We start from the raw sequence: 19,403 nt of genomic DNA, 5'->3' as shown, positions 1-19,403 counted from the left end.
CCTTCCTTCCTTCCTTCCTTCCTTCCTTCCTTCCTTCCTTCCTTCCTCCCACTGTCCCTCTCTTCCTCTCTCTCTCTCTCTCTTTCATTCTACAAAAATGAATTTAGTATTAAAAGGAGATTCTTGCTTACTAGTACTGAAGACTGAATCTTCTATCCAGAGTAAAAATTCAGCTTGTGTCAATGCTGAGTGAGTTAACAAAAGTCACCACCACTGTAGAGGAATCACCTCCAAGGGTGAGAATTCATTCTCTGCTCATTCATTCCCTGGCTTCTCCTCTCAATTTTCTATAAGTATGCATACCAACTTTGAAGCTGTTCTGTACAAAAATCTCCAGCCCATAAGGATCTAGTCTCATATTACTAGGTAATATCACAGAGGCCGAGGACTAGCTTTTTACAGAGAATAACTTCAAGCTATTGGTGGTCTGGGGAAACTTTTTCTCCTCATTCTATTTTTAACAAGGGAAGACTCACTTTAGAAAAAACAGTATCCTGGATAGATTCCAAATATCTTTAAATATATTCCGGACACATATGGATGCTTATGTAATGTGCTTTCCAGAAGCAAAGAAAACTGATCCATAAAGAAGGTTTTTGGCTCAGGGGGCTACAGTAACATGGATATATACAAAGCGATTTGCAAACCACAGGAGCAGTAATTGTCCATCATACTGTCAGGCTTTGAAGAACTTTCCCCTCTTAAGAGATGCCTAAGATCAGAAAACAAAGATGTTAGAAGTAGACGTTGCAGTGAGTTGACAAAGAGCACATTAGTTAGGGAAATGATATAGAGTCAGTTTTTGCACAGCTACAGTTTTTGCACAGCTACAGTTTTTCCACCTACATAAATTATCTTCCACCGAGTCTCAAAAGGGGAAACCCATGCAGTCACACATACTTGCCAACGTGAAAAAGTCCAGTTATTGCAACACATAGAGAGAAACTTACAAATTAAATCTCATTGCTCCTGGCCCCCCAAATACTCTTTGAGTTCACTGTCTTTGTTTTAGTAATCATTTATCTCAAAATTAAAGTAGTGGACAGCTAATTTGGACTTGGTCCTAGTGCGATATAACTCATACCCGATTAGTCTTCAGCAAGCGTTCTACTTTTCTTTAGTTTTGGCAAACTCTTCAGAACACCATTTCCTTCTTTTCATTCTGATGCAGCCTGATTGTTTGTGCTTATACTACATTGGCTTTTCCCAGAATTTAGCCTGGAGTGTTATACACTAGGGAGCTCCAGTTTGTTTGGTTTACTAAATGTTTTTTCCTAGCTCTCCTCTGATAGAACCATAGTTTCTGATAGTACTGTCCAAGTGGATTTTAGCATTCTTTTTTTTCCCCCTGGTTTTTTGTTTTAGTGTTTTATTTCATAACTGTTAGTTAAGCAGTCACATTTTAATTGTGATGCTTGTTTGTCATATTCTCTGGAGAGGTTGGAACATGTGCAGCGTATTTTCCTTCTCTGCCTGATATATTGTCCCTACATATGATGTCATTCTTAAGTCTATGGCGTTCAATTGGTGTAACTTCCTTATTAGTCATCTGGATCAACTAAAAGAAGACTGTGCTGTAGTTCCACAGGTCAACCAGGTGAGTTACTGTAAATGTCAGGAGGGGAGGGGTTAGAGGATGGTGCTCTAACATGGCATGTCACTATTATCACAAAATGACATGGTTGCTTTGCACCAGCTTCACAAGTTGATGTGTTTTCTATGTTTGGAGGTTTTCTTTATAGGCTTCACATAGAGAAGCATAGTTAACCACAGGAGAAATTGGTAGATGTATTATTGAAATTAAACTCACAAAAATTCAGAGAGCAAAAGATTCCTGGTAAATGGATTCCAAGGCTGAGGACTGTTGCAGCACTAGAAGGCAGATTGATGCCCATAGAGAAGAACCTTCTGGCCCTAGGATTTTACCTGATGAAGCCTTTCTCTAGGACCCTTTTCATGTTTCCCCATGAGGCAGGTTACACAGAGTTTTCTGGTTATGATAACTTTACTATTGCTTAGTTGTGCATCTACCACCAAACTCATTAAGCATTAAATAATTTGTATAAAATAGACAACCTCACAGATAGAATGCAGGAACTGAAATAACAAATTGGATTCAGATCCTGTACCTGGCACTTACCAGCTTTGTGACCAAAGCTAAATCACCTAAGGCAATAAGCATTTATTGAGCACCAGAGAGTTTAACATAAGGCTGTGTTGGGCTAAAAGGAGATAATGTATGTCAAAGTACTTTGCGAACTTTAAATAATCTTATAATATCATTAACAAGTATTTATTAAGCTCATAACTGTACTAAGTGCTTGGGCTATAAAGACAAGAGGAAGATAATCCCTACTTTCAAGGACCTTAAATTTAAAGGTAAGGAGGGAGCATGTGGAAGGAGACAAAGATTTTATATAGATAAAATACAAATGCAAAGAAACCTTTTGAGGGTGGGGTGAGACACAAGGAAAGGCATCAGCTAGGAAGTAGTGATTCAGCTGAATTTTTGAAAGCTAAAATCCCACCTCCTATCTACAGGAAGCCTTTCCTCTTCATTCTACTGCCTTCCCTCTTTTGATAGTTCAAATTTATCCTCTATATCTTGTTTGTGCATTTTTTTTCATACTGTTTCCTTCATTTGATTATGGACTCCTTGAGAGCAGGGACTTTTGCCTTTCAGTGCCTTCCACATAATAGGTGCTTAATAAATGTTTATTGAGTGAGTGGGTGAGTGACCAAGGGTTCCAGGAGGAAGGTGTCTTCCAGGTATGGCAAGTGATCAGGTCAAAGGCACGGAGACAAGTAACAATGTCATTTTCCTATTGGCTCTGAAGTAGTACATACATCCTGTTGTTTTGTACTTACAGTAGTACATACAGTCCTGTTGTGACTCTTTATGACTCTGGGATTTTCTTGGCCAAGATACTGGAGTGGTTTGTCATTTCCTCCTCCAGCTCATTTTACAGATAGGGAAACTGAATCAAACAGGGTTTAGTGAGTTGCCCAGGGTGACACAACTGGTAAGTGTCTGAGGCTAGATTTGAACTCAGGTCTTCCTGACTCAAGGTCTGATGTGCTCTCCACTGCACCATCTAGCTACCCCAATACATACATCCTATGAAGCTACAAATGGAAGAAACTCCTCCTTTCCTTTCAACTCCCTCTCCTCTCATCCCCAGTTCCTGTCTGAAATCAGACTTGTACTCAATTAAAGGAGAAAGTCATTTATCTGTTAGCTGGCAGCCTGCCCAGTTCCTAATGAATGCCATTTCCTAAGCGCCTCCCTGAGTCCCTTTAAGGGCAATGTTCTGTGAGGGTAACAAGAGTAGCACAACCCACAGAACTCCAGGACACAAGCATTGCTCCAACTGGCGTCAGGACAGCACTAGGGTACTCCAGTACCATTCGGGCGCACAAGGAAGAAGTAAAAAGTCACACTTAGAAAAGGGGGGAAATGCTGTTGTCCTATCACATCCTCATTGACTGTCTTTATTAAATTTCATTGATGAAGTAATAATATAAAAAGCAAGGGAGGATTTCATAGAGTATAGGAGGCCAGGCTCGGGTTAGGAAAGTCTTGAATCACCTCTCTCTGACATATACTAGTTGTGTTATCCTGGGCAAGTCACTTAACCTGAGCTTTAAGGCAACTCTTTTAACACTAGACAACACAAAGCTGCCAATTTGCATCAATGGAGGGAGGTTCCACATTGGGAGTCACCTACATGATTAAAATGGATCAGTGACTTGCAATGTAAATATATATGTACATATGTGTATATGTCTGAATATGTTTTGCTATATAGATGCAGTTTATTTCTTCTTTTTTGGACTAGGCTTGTGATTTCCCTGATGTAAGGAGTTCATTGTGAGGAACCTATCTGCCAGGGAAGATGGACACCAACTCTATAGCTTAAAAACCTCAAAGTTACTTCAAAGCATTGACAGGTTAAGAGACTTGCCCAAAGTCATACAGCTCATGTGGCACAGAGGCAGATACGAAGCCAGATCTTCCTGAATCTGGGGCCAGATCTTGATCCATTATACTGTTGTTAGTTAGATATAGGTAGATAATGATGAGAGTAACAGTAATCATATCAACTTTTATAGCTAATATTTATATAAGTGCTTTAAAGTTTGCAAAACCTTACTTCTCTGTATCCATCGTGTTTATGGTGTTACAGCACAGTAATTCGTGTGCTACAATTTTTCTATCCATTTGTCTACCCATTCCCCAAATGTCATTTTATCCTCACAATAACCCTGTAAAGTGCCATTATTATCCTATATAATAGAAGGGGAAACTGAGACTGAGGCTAAAGTGACTTGTAAAGTGACGTAGAAAGTAAAAATCTGGGGGCAGCTAGGTGGCGCAGTGAATAGAGCACTGGCCCTGGAGTCAGGAGGACCTGAGTTCAAATCTGACCTCAGACACTTAACACAAAAACTAGCTGTGTGACCCTGGGCAAGTCAACCCCAATTGCCCTCCAAAAAGCAAAAAAAAGAAAGTAAAAATCTGAGGCAAGATTTGAACTCAGGTTTTCCTCCAAGTCCAATGCTTTATCTACTGTACCCCATAACTACCTATATAGATTATTTTTATCTGTCTATCCATCCTTCTATCCATCTATTTGTATAAAAATTTGAAAGGCACTATTCTTGTTTTGAATATATAATTTCCATATACTTGCTTTTTTTGAAAGATTTTTATTAATATATTTTCTTTTATATCACCTAGATTTTCCCCATATTTCTTTTTTGCACTTCCCAGAGAGTCATTCCTTATTATAAAGAATTTTTAAAGGAAAAAGAAAAGTGGAAGAGATCAACAAAACATCAATTCATTGAAAAAAATAGGTATCATATGCAATGTTCCATACTGGAAAGCAGTGAAAGGAAGTGTCTTTTATAGACTTTGTGGTGGAAATGCATAAAGATCCATTGGAGCCTTCAAGATTAAAAAATAAGAATATCAGGGTTAGGCAATTATGTGGAACAGTGGATAAAGAGCTGGGCCTGCAGTCAGAAAGACCTGAGTTCAAATTTAGCCTCATATACTGATTCCTTAACATTGAACAAGGCACTTAAACTGCCTCAGTTTCCTCAATTGTAAAATGGGATAGTAATAGCACCTACTTCATAGCATTGTTGTAAAGATCAAATGAGATATTTCTAAGTTCTTAGCACAGTACCTGTCAAATAGAAGGCATTATATAAATGCTTATTCCCTTCCCCTTCCTTTCTCATATCTTCTCTTTGGAACCAAACTTGTTCTTTATAATTTGACATTAATCAATTCTTTTGTGGTGGTTTTTTTTTTCCATCTACAGTATTGCAGTCAGTGTGTTTTATGGTTTTATTCACTCTGCTTACTGTGTATCAAGTTCATATAAGCCTTTCCTTGTTTCTCTGTACTCATCATGTTTGTGATATCTTGCAGCACCATAATTTGTATGCTACAATTTGTCTATCCATTCTCCAATAAATGAGCATCTACTTTGTTTTTAGTTCTTTGTTATCACAAAGAGTGCTGTTGTAAAAATATTTTAATATATATGGAGCTTTTCTTTTTGTCATTATCTTCCTTGGGATGTATGCCTAGCAGTGGAATCTTTGGATCAAAGGGTATGGACAATTTAGTCAAATATTTGCATAATTCCAATGGGTCAGTGCATTTTTAGAATAATTGTCTAATCCACAACTCCACCAACAATGTAGAGTTATCCCTTCCACATTGAGAGGAATAGGGGCAGGCACCCTGTAATATGGAAGTTCCAAGTAAAGTTTTTTGGCCCTCCCTTCATAGCAGAGAAGAAATCTGAAGTATTTTGGTACTACAAGATAAAATATGTTGCTATTCTACAATACTATGCATATATATTTTTTGCATTTCTGAGTTTTCCCACTGTTTTTGTGTCATCTACTGTCCTGTGTCATCTACACCTTCTGCAAAACTCCCCAAAAGTTTCCATTTAATTTTTTATGCCAACCTGAGAGATATTGAAACCATGATGGGGAAAATTGTGATGTGGAATGGATAACTGTTACTTATTGATGTCATCCTTACATTGGGGTGCAGCGAATCACTGTGGAAGAGACTTCATCTTCACAAAATTTGTCAGTATCCTATGCTGACTTGGAAGCATAGAACTATACATTTAGAACTGGAAGGTACTTAGAGATCATTGAGTCCAATCTTCTCATTTTACAGATGTGGAAACTAAGGACCAAAAAAGTCAAATAACTTTCCTAGAGTCCTACAACTTCTAAGTAGTTGCAGTGAAATTTTAATACAGGTCTTCCCGACTTTATGTCCCACACTATCCATTATGCTTTAACCATTATGATTCTCATAATAGCTAACATTTATATAGCACTTTAATATTTTCTAAGTGATATACACACATATTTATACAAATTGCTCAGGGTCATACCGCTAATATGTGAGTCAGAATTTGAACTTGGTTCTTCCTAACTCCAAATCTAGTGCTCTAAACATTTTGGCACCTAGGTGGTTGATTCATTTTTTACTCGTGCCCCAATTAACTAGTGCTGTTTCAATTGTTACTAACAACTTTTTCCATGTTCTATTTTTGTTGCTGTGGTAGTCATCTTTAAAAAAATATAATAGCTAACAGTTATATAATGCTTACTATGTGCCATGCATTGTGCTAAGTGTTTTACAAATATTATCTCAATGTTTTCACTCCTAAGTGAGTGTTTTCACTCCTAAGTGAGAACAGAGCTGAGTTCTTTGAGTTCTTCCTTCCTTCCTTCCTTCCTTCCTTCCTTCCTTCCTTCCTTCCTTCCTTCCTTCCTTCCTTCCTTCCTTCCTTTCTTTCTTTCTTTCTTTCTTTCTTTCTTTCTTTCTTTCTTTCTTTCTTTCTTTCTTTCTTTCTTTCTTGAGGGCAATTGGGGCTAAGTGACTTGCCCAAGGTCACATGGCTAGTTTTTTGTGTTAAGTGTCTGAGGCCAGATTTTAACTCAGGTTCTTCTGACTCCAGGGCTGGTGCTCTATTCACTGCACCACCTAGCTGAGTTCAAGACACAGAAATTCTCAAGTTTCTGTTATGGATAGGTACAAATTTTCTCCAATGCATCTTCAATCTCAACATTGTGTATATTCTCTCCAATAACACAGATCTTAACTCATCCAAGCATAACCAGCATGTGTGCCTGAAGTCTATTTCCTCCCATGAATTCTGGGTTATCCATTGTACTGGAGGTATTCTTTTCATTCTCTTCATGTGCACTTCTCTGATGACATCTTTTCCACATAATTTCTCATTTATATTATGTTATGTAGTCTTCTTGCACTTATATTATAACTCTCCATTGCCCTTTGGATAAGTATCAACTTCAGTTCTAGATTGTTGGTATACCATTATTCTGAACTATACAGCATTATTGAAAGACTATTAGTGCTAAAAAGAAAGGGGCCTTTGTTTTGGAAAGAAACCTGGAGCCGTTCAAAGAACTGTGCCATTCCCCAAAGATAATTTAGCCTAGTATTTTTTACTGTTGTTCAAGGGTAGTCCCAGCTAATTGTCTATTTGTAGTGTTTGTCCCAGATTTAAGTAGTGCTGGATGAGCTCTATAGGTTGTCTATATACCTGCATTATCATAGGTCAAAAAATGGGCATTTTTCATAAACTTGCTTTTGGCTTAGTGGATGGTAATACCAAACCATCTTTGTGATGATGATGGATCTCATTTAGAGTGCTCTGCAGTGATTCAGGACTTGATGTAATAAATATCTTGTGTGTGTGTGTGTGTGTGTGTGTGTGTGTATAATATACAAATATAGAGAAGCAACATAGCATAATATGAAGAGGGACAGCCTTGGTGTAAGAAAAACCTGGATATCACTCCTGCTTCCACACATTTTAGCCTAGACTACAGGGAAATCTCTTGACCTCTCACAGTGACCCAGCCAATATCAATGGAATGATGTGGGACTTCCCTATAGAGATGTGCAGCAGCAAGCACCCTAGCATACCCAGGGTGGCTGCCAACACAGGTTCTTAGATCTGCTTCTCCAAAGGAAAGCAACTCAAAATGGGTTAGCAATCTTACTTTAATGAATCAAACATATATCATTTACTTAGTTCAGAGGTAAAAGTCAACACCCTGAACTTCAGAGAATACAAACAGAAGTTACAAGCAAGCAGAGAAACAGATCAGCAGACAGGGATTCCTACTGTCTGACCATTACATCCATACCTATTCAGTTACCAGAGAGGGAAGCACCAATATCTGGGTTTTCAAAGCCAGAGGGAGGGGGAGGCCTCAATGGCTGCCCAGTCTCATCTGGCCAAATCACACAACTCTTCCCAAAGTGAGGCCCACAGCAAAACCTCACATCAGGGTGTATATAGCCTTCTCCTGGGTCAGAGGTCATCACAACTCTCATGATCCACTGCCCAATCACAAAGTAACAAGGTGTGGATGTTCCTCAAGAACAAGCCTCCCACCACAGGCTCCAGGTGACCACATTCAGCCCATTAGGGGGCAAAGTATATTCTCAAATCAGGGAAGGTTCTCAGAGTCAACTAAGCCTATCAAAGGGCCTAGGGGCAGGGAAGATTTTCAGATTCCCATTCCCATAACAAAATGAAATCACAAGTCAGATCCCTCCTCCTATATATAATATATATTTATTGTTCTTTAGTTGTTCCAGTTGTATCTGACTCTTTGTGACCTCTTTTGGGTTTTTATTGAAGTGGCTTGCCATTTTCTTCTCCAGCTCATTTTACAGATGAGAAAATTGAGGCACACAAGATTAAGTGACTTGTCCAGGGGTCACACAGCTAGTAAGTGTCTGAGTTCAGATTTGAACTAGAGTCCTACTGACCCAAGAGCCAGTATTCTATTTACAGGGCCACCTACCTGCCCATAATATATATTACATATACTTATGTTCAGCTTTTTTTTTTTTGTTACATCCAACCTTTGTGATCCCTTTGGAGTTCTCTTGGCAAAGATACAAAAATGGTTTGGCATTTCCTTCTCCAATATATACTAATATGAATATGTTATATATAATTATGGAATATTTATTGATATATATGGATATCACTTCTACAATTTAACTTAATCCTACAAGTAATAGGGAGTGTTTATAGAACACTATAGCAACTAGTTGACCCAGTGGACAGAGCTCTGGAGTTGGAGGCAGAAAGACCTGAGCTCAAATTCTGTTTCAGACACTTACTAGCTATATGACCATGGGCAAGTCTCTTAGCCTCTATGTGCCTCAATTTCCTCATCTGCAAAACAGGGATAATAATAGCAGTCAGTCAGTAATCATTTATTAAGTGCCTATTATGTGCCAAACACTGTGCTAATCACTGGAAATATAATGAAAGAGAAAAGACAGTCCCTTCCCTCAAGAAGCTCACAGTGTAGTAGAGGAGACAACATACAAACACCTATGGACAAACAAGCTTAATATGGTATAAAATAGGAAATAATCAATAGAAAGAAGGCAATAGAATTAAGAGATATCAGGAAAGGCTTCCTGTAAAAGATGGGATTTTGGCTGGGACTTTGAGGAAGTCAAGGGAAGTGGAGTTGAGGAAGGAACACTTTCTACATTTAGGAAACAGCCAGTGAAAATGCCCAGATTTCAGATGTGGTTGGTAGTGATGATCAAATGAGATGACATATAATGAAATTTGCAAACCTTAAAGCACTAATAAATAATCATCATCATCATCATTATCACAGAAGCCTAGAAATAAATTCTCTACTTCAATTGACTTTATAAGATAGGAAACAGCTATTTAACAATTTAAGAGTCATTTCTGAATTAGCTATGTGTGTAAAATGAAAACATTAGCTTGTTAGAGCAAAGATCAAAACAAAAGAAAGATCAACAACAAAACAGATGAAAGAATAAAATCAGAAGATATGACATGCAATTAAAACATCTCCAACTTGGCAGATTTAATAAACTATTGGTATAAAAAATGGAAATGATTAAAGGACCAAACATATACAGAAACCCTTATTATTCCTGAGAAAGTATGACCAAAATAAATCAATCAATACAGTTAGGAGGTTGAAAAGAGCTCAGAAACTACCTTAGGCAAAATATATCTTGACCTCCTTGCCAAGCAGAGATATATGGAAGTTAAAGGCATAATATAAATTTTATATTACAATGTAAACTTTTTAGTAAACTATTGCAAAAGAGAATGAAAAAATATTATAAGCAGTATAACTTAATAAAACAATAAGAGAAAAGGAGTGAAAAAATAAGTTGATAGTGTGGTCAGAAACCCAATTAAGCCAGATCATCCAGAAAGTATTTAAGAATAAAACTGGAAAGAGGACAACAAATACGTGAAAAATGGAAAAGAAATGTCAAGGTTGACCATAAACAATTGCTTTTATTATTAGTGATAGGAGAGTCATCAGATTTCGATTTTGAAATCACAAGCTCTGATATTTGACATGGTATAAATGGCACTAAAGAAAGCTACGGTAGATACTAAATTTTAAAAGGCAGGAATAATATCTAAAATAAATCAAGTATGGAAAGAAAAGGTCCATTTTGGAGGTAATGTGATTTTGAAGGCGTTTGGATATCAATTTTCAAATTATCTAAAAGATATTTTCACTTACTTGGGAAAAAATCTATAATTTCTACAAAATAAAAAGCTAAAAAACAATTTTGAAAAATTGACTTAACTAGCAACTCATATATTTACTTTCCCATTTCTTCAGAAATTTTATGAGAAAAACCTACAAATGATATTCTACATCAGACTGCATCTTTGCACTATTTACTGAAAGATGGAAGAATATGAGATCCCACTGTGATCACTATTAAGTGTATTTTAAAAAATAACCATCTGATTCAGGAGAGCTTAGAGCCACTTTAACTGCTCTCCTCCCTACATGCCTTCCCTGCATATATTAAAATCATGAGAAGTTCGTGAAAGATGCAACAAAAGATATGAATTTGTTTGACCCCAAGATGGTTAATGTCAAATGAGTCATAAAATGGGAACATAGAATCCCAGATTTAGAGCTGAAGGAGGTCATTTAATTCATTCCCTCATTGTGCAGATAAGGAAACTGAGGCCCATTGAGATAACATGATTTACTCAAGGTCATGTGGGTAGGAAATAGCAGAGTCAAAAGGCAAACCTAAGTCCCTCTTACTCCAAATTCAGCACTTAGTGTCTGTCTTGCCTCATAGAATGCTTACTAAACAGTTCATAAAGCGGGGTCCAGGTACCCCCAAACCCTTTCATGGGACACAGGAGATCAAAACTATTTTCATAATAACACTAAGATGTTTTCATTTCTTATATGGTAAATATCTGCAGATAAAACCTACAGAAACAAGTTTTTTTAGGTCAATAATTTTTAAGATTGTAAAGGATGGGCCCACTAAGTGATACAATGGATAAAGTACCAGCCCTGGGAGGACCTGAGTTAAAATCCAGCCTCAGATACATACTAGCTATGTAACTCTGGGCAAGTCACTTAACCCCACTTGCCTTCAAAAAATAAAATAAAATTCTGCCTTCTACAAGAAGCATTAAGGTCTCCTTAATGTTAGTGCCTTGCTTCTGATGTAATTTCCAATTTATCCTGTACATATCTTGTGTGTGTATGTGTGTGTGTGTGTATGACAGAGAGAGAGAGGGAGAGGGAGAGAGAGAGACAGAGAGAGAGAGAGAGAGAGAGAGAGAGAGAGAGAGAGAGAGAGAGTAAAGGGGTCCTGAGACCAAAAAGTTTGAGAACTGCTGTGCTACAGAAATGGAAGATGGCCAGTGCAGAGTCAGCTTGAAAATCCTATTTCTTTTATATGGTGATGTACTCCACGTTTCTGTTTGCAGATGGTATTGTGCTTACTACACCAAGCTCTGGAATACCGTTACCTCCTAAATAAATTCCAGAATCATTCCAAATGTTTTAGCCTAATTATATGAATGGGTTCTTATCTAAGTTCATGAAGAATCCTTCTCATTCAAATGATGGTGTGCAGTTGAATGGGCAACCTATAGAGCTAGTCCAGTTACATTAGAAAGTTACTGTGGGTTGACAATAAACCAAAAGAAGAATTGTATAGAAGGAAGAAAATGGACTGGATTGCATTTGGAAGATGGTTCAGGACTTTTTAATGATCTACAAACTCTCTCTGAAACAAAAATCACTTTTTATTATATTTTTTCAATTAATAAGCATTTCTTTTTCTCCTTTCCACTTCCTCCCCCAAAAGAGAAAAAAAAAAACACCTTTGTAGCAAATATACTCAGTCAAGCAAAATAGATTTCCACATTGGTCATGTTAAAAAAAATAGTATGTGTCATTCTGCATAAAATCCATCACCTCTAGTGGGTAGTCTCTGGAATCAGAGTTGATCTTTGTAGTGATCAGGATTCCTAAATCTTTCAAAGCTGTGAATTTTACAATGTTGTGTCATAGTATAAGTTATTTTCCTGGTTCTTCTCTCTTCATTCTGCATCAGTTCATATGAATCTTCCCAGGTTTCTCATGAATGGTCATCTTTGTAATTTCTTATGGCACAAGTAATCTGTTATATTCATATGCCGTGTTTTATTCAGCCATTCCTCAACTGATGAGTATCACCTTATTTTCCAGTTCTTTGCTGCCACAAAAAGAGCTGCTATGAACATTCTAATACGTATAGTTTCCTTTCTTCTTTATAATCTCTTTAGGGTATTGGCCTACTAATTAAGACAACAGCTTCTTAATACCAGTGTCCTACTGGTAATGCTATGTGACTGTAAATGGTGGTATATTACAGTATCTGGAAAATAAATAGATCACCAAAAAAATCTGTGAAGGATTGTATACAAGAAGTGGTATTGATCAAAGAAAATATGACCCAATATAGAGATGTTTGATTCTTATATTGAGAATGAGGAATAACTGAGAATATCCTGCATGCTATGCTGGTAACTAATGTCAAGACGGGGGAAGGAGGACCCCATCATTTTGGATAGTATGCCTGTGGAGGATTTATGGTAGGGTAAGACATGGACAAGAGTCACATATGATAAGAAGGGATGGATGGGTTGCAATCTATATTCTTGGAAGGATTTCCCACATTTATGAGACCATAGATCCTTTATGCTTCATAGTATCATAGATTTAGAGCTATAGGAAACTTCATAAACCATCTAGTCCAATCCCATCATTGTACAGATTAAGGAACTGAGGCCTCAGAGGTTGTGTTCTTTATTTACACATTTGCATTCTTCTTCTTGGATGTAGTTCCACATCCACCTTAAGAATTTTACTTTCACTGTGTGTGAGAGGAAAATGTCTAAATTAATGTGCAATTTTACCTCTTTCCGACTATTGCTTCAGCCTGCTTCAAACCCCAAGTCAACCATAATAAGGGAAATAATGGTAAGGAAGGGGAACTAAATTTGAAAGTGTTAGGGTACCAAAAATCATGTGTATCATATTGATGCTATAGGCATCAGTATTTTATGCATTAAGGAAACAGCATCAATTGACTTTAAGCTTTCAATAAAAAAATTAAAACCAAACCCACAATAAGCTCTAAAAGAAATTGGGAAATTTACATTCAAATAAAATAGTCAACATAATTTAGGGGCAGATTGCATTCATACAGTGGTTAAGTAATTTAATTGACAGAAATTCAAAATTTTATTTTCAGCACCTTTAAAATTACATACATATGTGTTTGTGTTGTTTTAGGGTTTCTTTCTACAGTTTTGCCTTAAAGAATATATAAATCAACAATGCTATATATGGATGGGCTAATAGCACAATTTGAACAAATTCTTCTGTTGTTGAGCCTTCAAGGATCTTTCCAATTTGAACTTGGGTGTATCTTCTTTTTTTTTTTTTTACCTTGAATAACTTCAGATCTCTTGGATAATGTAACTAGTATCTTGCCTCCAATCAGACTTTTTAAAAATCTCTGATGCATTAAAATTAACTATATATATATATATATTTTAATTAAAGAGTCCAAGGCTTTGGAGTCCAAGGCATTTACTCATTGAAGATGAAGTATGATGATATGTAATGCTGTAATATCTTGGTATGAAAGTCATGGGAAGGTAACTTATTTGACATTTATTATGTGCCTACTGGGTGTGTGATACTTTATTAGGTGCCTGGTGGTTTAACACTCAAAAGCACAAATCTAACATGAAATTGATCCTGAAGAGCCACTGTACCTATCCATCATCAAAACTAACCTGTAACTATCCGAACTGTGGTTTTATTTTAATGTTTACCTGTACTTTTTTCAGGTATAGGTATGACATCAAACAAGTGACAAAGTAGAATCGGGCAGTAGACATTTATTTAAATGCCTACAATGTACTGTCATTGTCCCAAGCACTAGGGATACAATAAGAGGCAAAAGATGGTTTCTCCCCTCAAGGAGCTTACAATCTAAAAGACTTTCTCTGCCTTCCTGTCATCCAACCTTATCTCCTTTTTTGAAAGCATTGCTAAGTTGGTGGATCAGGAGGTTGAAATTAACCTAGATTTTAGTAAGGCATTCAATAAACTCTCTCATTTTATTCTTGGGGGATGAAATTGGAAAGATATGGGCTAGGCAATAGTGACAATTTCATGGTTTTGGAACAAGTTAGTGGCCCTTTCCAATGAGTAGTCTTAAATGGCTTAGTGTCAGTCTGGAAGGGGGTTTCCAGAAGAGTAGCTAAGGAATTTGTGCTTGATTCTGTGCTATTTAACATTTTTATAATGACTTGGACAAAGGCATAGAGGACATACTTACGAAATTTGAAGATAACACAGTTGAGAAGATGATCTAACATCTTAAGCGATAAACTCTGGATCCAAAAAGATCTTGACAGTCTAGAACAATGGGCTGAATTTAATATGATAATTTAATTGGGACAAACATAAAACTTATGTATGGATTCCAAAAAGTCACTTTCACTTATATAATACAGGAGAGGAAAGGTTAGATTGTAGATCTAAGGGTTTTATTAGGTTGCAAGCTCAGCATGAGCCAGTATTATGTACTTTCCTTGGCCTCACAGCTTGGGGTAGAGAAAAGACCCAGGTTCAGGGGCAGCTAGGTGGTGCAGTGAATAGAGCACTGGCCCTGGAGTCAGGAGGACCTGAGTTCAAATGCAGCCTCAGACACTTAACACAAAAAAATAGCCATGTGACCTTGGGCAAGTCACTTAACCCCGATTGCCCTTGAAAAAGCAAAAAAGAAAAGAAAAGACCCAGATTCAAGGATTTGTAGAAATTGATATTTGGGAAGCCAGTACAGATATGAGCTTTATTACTATGCCTTGTAGCAAGCAGGCAAAAACAAAAACACAGTCACACATTATATAACAACACCAACAGAGATTCAGCCACACACAGGGCCATGTGAGAGAGACGTGTACCATGGCAAAGATCTCAGTGGAAGGACATGGTCAGAGTGGGATCTGAGTAAGGGAGTTTCATACATAAAGATAATCTTGTTTCAGGACAGGTAATCAATGCCAGACATGGGAGGGGGCATTTCTAATCAGACCCAGATGTAGTCGAGAAATTCTTTGGGTTGCTTATTGATACCAGACTTAGGTGGAGGAATTTCCTGATTAGGACCAGAATTCAGTTGAGGATCTGAATTTGTAACCAGGGATCCCCGAAGTGGGTATTGGTATGCAGCTGCTGCAGTGGGCCAGGAGCCTCACACAATCAAGAGTCACAATTACATGGTTGACACAAGGTAAGAGTGGGTCAAGACAATGGAAGAATACAGTCTGTCATTGCTTATATATTTTTGGTCGTTAGGACTATTTTACCTGTGACTACATATTGGAGTCCTATCACATAACTACAGCATCAAACAATATATTTTAAAAAAATCACAATTAACACAGTGTGATAGGGAACTGTGTTCAATTCAGGGTGCTACATTTTAGAAAAGTCATTGACTGGAGAATATCCATATGAAGATGGCCAATGTGGGAAAGAACTTGGACTCTGGCAATCCCTTCACATTTTACTCTTGTGTTGATTGTGAATCCAACTGTAGAACTTTATATTTCTCTCTGTTAAATTTGGACTATAATCCCAATCTGTTTAAAGATTTTTGATTCATATCCTAGGATCCAAATTCAGTGGCTAGACCTCACAGCTTTATGTCACCTTAAATTTTATAATCATGCTGTCTAGATCATTAATAAAAATGTTCAAAGGATGGAGCCAAGGACAGATTCTCTGGGATATTCCAACAAAGACTTTTGTCCAAATTGACAGTAATCACCATAAATCACACTGTAGCCCTTCTACCAGTTCCAAGTCTACCTAACTGCTGTTTTCCTATGCACAACTCTTTATGTTGTCTATAAGGATATTATGATGGAATTTAGTTGGCCAATTTAACTATGCAGTGCCCTCTACTTTTGAATCCTTCGCCCTTAGTTCTATTACTCTTCCTGTCCTGCCAGCCCTCAACATTGGCTCATCCCTTCCATCTGCTTTTATCACTTCTTTCTTTCTGAACTGCTGAAAGAAGCCACAAAACCATGATTACCCAATATACTGCAATTCTATGTTCTCTAGTCTCAATTGGTACATCATTACTGGATGGCAAGCCTTTTATCCTTCCTCAATTGACTCACTATAACACTTTACAAAGTTGCTACTTCCTTCTACCTTCTTTCTTCTCAAGCTTTGAATACTTCTTTCACCCACCTTTCCCTCAGCAGTTAACCTTCTTTCCCATCTTACTGAGAAAACTGAGAATTGAGGCTCTTGAGGAGAGGAGCTACCTACTCGACTTTATTTCTCCTTTTCTTCTTTCCTCACATCTCTGAAAGAGAGAAGGTCCTTTCCTTTGACAAGGTGAACCTCACAATTTGTACCTGCAACCCATCTTTCCCCATCTTCTCCAGAAGCTATTGAGGGCCATCTCCAGTCATCCTGATCTATGTCTCGCCACTGGACTCAGATGACTCTGGAGAAGAAAGTGAGGCTGGTGACTCTGCATGTCCCTGCCCCACTTAAATCCAATTCACTTGCATGTCATGGCATCACCTCCCTGATGTCATGGTCCTCTTTGAGAACGAAGGACAAACAAAGCTCTGTGAAATCAGAAGCTTTCCTCATCAGTCAAATCATTCTCTTTGTCTCTGTCTTGATCTCTACCTGTCTCTGTCCATTTGTCTCTGTCTTGGGTTTTCTTTGCCTCTCCCTCCCACCCCCTCATAATGTTGCTCTCTGCGGACTTTCCTTTTACTTCCATAACTACTTCTCACCCTCCTTTAGTGATTCATGTTCCACCCCCTCCCCGCCATGGTGCGGGTGTCCCTCAAGGCTCTGTCCTGAGCCCTCTTGTCTTCTCTCTACAGCCCTTTGGTTTGCTTCCCGTTTGTCACAGGCACAACTTCCATCTCGACACAGTTGCCTCCCGAATCCTGAACCTGTGGGCTATGTCTTTGCACCTGGATAGCCAGGTGGCACAGTGGAAAGAGCAGCAGACCTGGAATCAGGAAGACTCTTACTAGTTGGGTGACCCTGGGCAAGTCACTTAACCCTGTCTGCCTCAGTTTCCTCTTTGGTAAAATGAGACAGAGAAGGAAATGGCAAACTCCTTCTGTATCTTTGCCAAGAAAACTCCAAATAGGATCACAAAGTCGAATATGACTGAAACAATCTTTAAATGACAAAAAAATGGATAGAACACTGTCCTGCAATCAGGAAAACCCAAGTTCAAATTCAATCTCAAACATTTATTGGCTGTGCGACACTGGGCAAGTCACTTAACTTTTATTTGCTTTAGTGTTCTCAGCTGTAAAATGGGAATAATAACAGCACCTACTTTGCAGTGTTGCTATTAGGAGCAAATGAGATACATTTATAAAGTATTTAGCACTGTCCCAGACAAATAGTAGGCATTAAAGACATGCTTATTCCTTCTGCTTTCCCCTTCCCCTTCCCCCTTGGATATCCCATAGGATCTTAGACTTAACATGCCTAAAACATAACTTGCCATCTTCCTCACTTCCCCAATCCTTCCCTTTCTCCAAACTTGTACAATTCTGTGAAGTTATACCATCTTTTCAGTTACTCCAATTTGTAACCTCAGAGTCATCTATGACTTTTCCCTCTCCCTACCCCTTCAAATAGTATGCTAAGTCTTAGAGTTAGTCTCTGTCCACATATCTCTCATGTCTGTCCCCTCCTCTCCATCCACCTTGTTACAAATCTAATCGACGCCCTTATCATCAGTCACCTGGCATCAGGAGGTAGAAACATGAGTGGAAAGAAAACACAGATGTAAGTGGGTTAACCTCTCACCACATTCTCTCCTCCATGATCCATCCTCTATACAACTGCTGAAATAGACTTCCTAAGGACAGATTTGATCATTTTCTTCCCTCTTTAATGACTCTAAAGGAAGCATAAAGTAGTGCATAGAGCACTAGTGTTAGGTTCAAATCCTGCCCCAGATACTTTTTCCTTGTCTATAAAATGAGGAAACTGGACTCCGGGACTTTGGTGTTCCCCTACAGCTCAAAATGCACAATCCTATGCTAGTTCTTTTTCTTTTTGAGGGGGGAAGGCAAGGAAATTGGGGTTGTGACTTGCCCAAGGTCACACAGCTAGTTTTGTGGTAAGTGTCTGAGGCTGGATTTGAGCTCAGGTCCTCCTGACTCCAGGGCCAGTGCTCTATTCACTGCACCACCTAGCCGCCCCAATCCACAATCCTCTGGCTCCTTATTTCCTGTAGGGTAAAATACAAACTCTTCAACTTCACATTTAGATTCACAGCCTCAATCCAACTTATCTTTCAATCCTTATTTCATATTGTCCACCATAACACACTTTACTTCCCACCCAAATTATATTACTAGCTGTTCACTGAACTTAGAACTCATCTACCCCCATCAGTCAGCTAGGTGGTGCAGTGGATAGAGCTCTGGGCCTGGAGTCAGGAAGACTGAGTTCAAATCTGACCTCAGACACTTCTTAGCTGTGTGACCCTGGGCAAATCAATCACTTAATGATGTATGCCTCAGTTTCCTCATCTGTAAAATGAGATGGAGAAGGAAATGGCGAACCACTCCTGTGTCTTTGCAAAAAAAAAAAAAAAACAAAACTCCAAATGGGTTCACAGAGAATCAGACGTGACTGAAATGACTAAATGATAACAATTCCCTTCATTCACAGACTCCTTTCTGCATATATTTCTTAGCTGTAATGTACATAGAATATACTCCCTCCTCCCAGATGCTACTTCTTTTATGAAGCCTTCTTTGATCCCTCCAGTTTTCTCTTGGTGTCTCTCTGTCTCTGTCTCTCTCTTTCTGTTCTCTGTCTGTCTGTCTCCCAAATTAGCTTGTGTATACTTATCTATCTATCTATCTATCTATCTATCTATCTATCTATCTATCTAT

General features: G+C 38.1%; 1 long non-coding RNA gene across 1 annotated transcript in view; it reads left to right on the top strand.

Annotated features, from left to right (window-relative positions):
• Positions 1-1,191: 1,191 nt before the first annotated feature.
• LOC138162211 (uncharacterized) overlaps positions 1,192-19,403 on the top strand; it is a 23,419-nt gene continuing 5,207 nt past the window's right edge. Inside the window, exon 1 of the long non-coding RNA XR_011168578.1 lies at positions 1,192-1,597. This is a non-coding gene — a long non-coding RNA (uncharacterized lncRNA). The remainder of the gene's footprint in view (positions 1,598-19,403) is intronic.

This window comes from Petaurus breviceps, unplaced genomic scaffold (assembly GCF_028583685.1).
Source record: "Petaurus breviceps papuanus isolate PSGF00001 unplaced genomic scaffold, PetGlider_PUasm1.0 186, whole genome shotgun sequence".
In the NCBI taxonomy this organism is placed as follows: domain Eukaryota; kingdom Metazoa; phylum Chordata; class Mammalia; order Diprotodontia; family Petauridae; genus Petaurus; species Petaurus breviceps.
Note: the sequence above shows the minus strand (reverse complement) of the source record. Positions and strands in the feature narration are given on the sequence as shown.